The sequence below is a fragment of the Bison bison genome, unplaced genomic scaffold (genome assembly GCF_000754665.1).
Source record: "Bison bison bison isolate TAMUID 2011002044 unplaced genomic scaffold, Bison_UMD1.0 scf7180017864339, whole genome shotgun sequence".
Taxonomy (NCBI): Eukaryota; Metazoa; Chordata; class Mammalia; order Artiodactyla; family Bovidae; genus Bison; species Bison bison.
In genome coordinates, this window is record NW_011494911.1 from 494,566 (window position 1) to 494,790 (window position 225).

Genomic DNA, 225 nt, shown 5'->3' on the forward strand with positions numbered 1-225 from the left:
AAATAAAACACATTGCTGGGGGGGGGGGGGGAAGGAAAAACACTTTGCTAAAATCACACTTAATAATAAAACTGGATGTGTTTCCTCTGTGTTTAAGACCAAGACAACAAAGTCTGCTCTCAGTGCATCTATCCTATTAAATCTTATAATATAGGTTCTGCTGCTGCTGCTAAGTCACTTCAGTCGTATCCGACTCTGTGCGACCCCATAGACGGCAGCCCACCA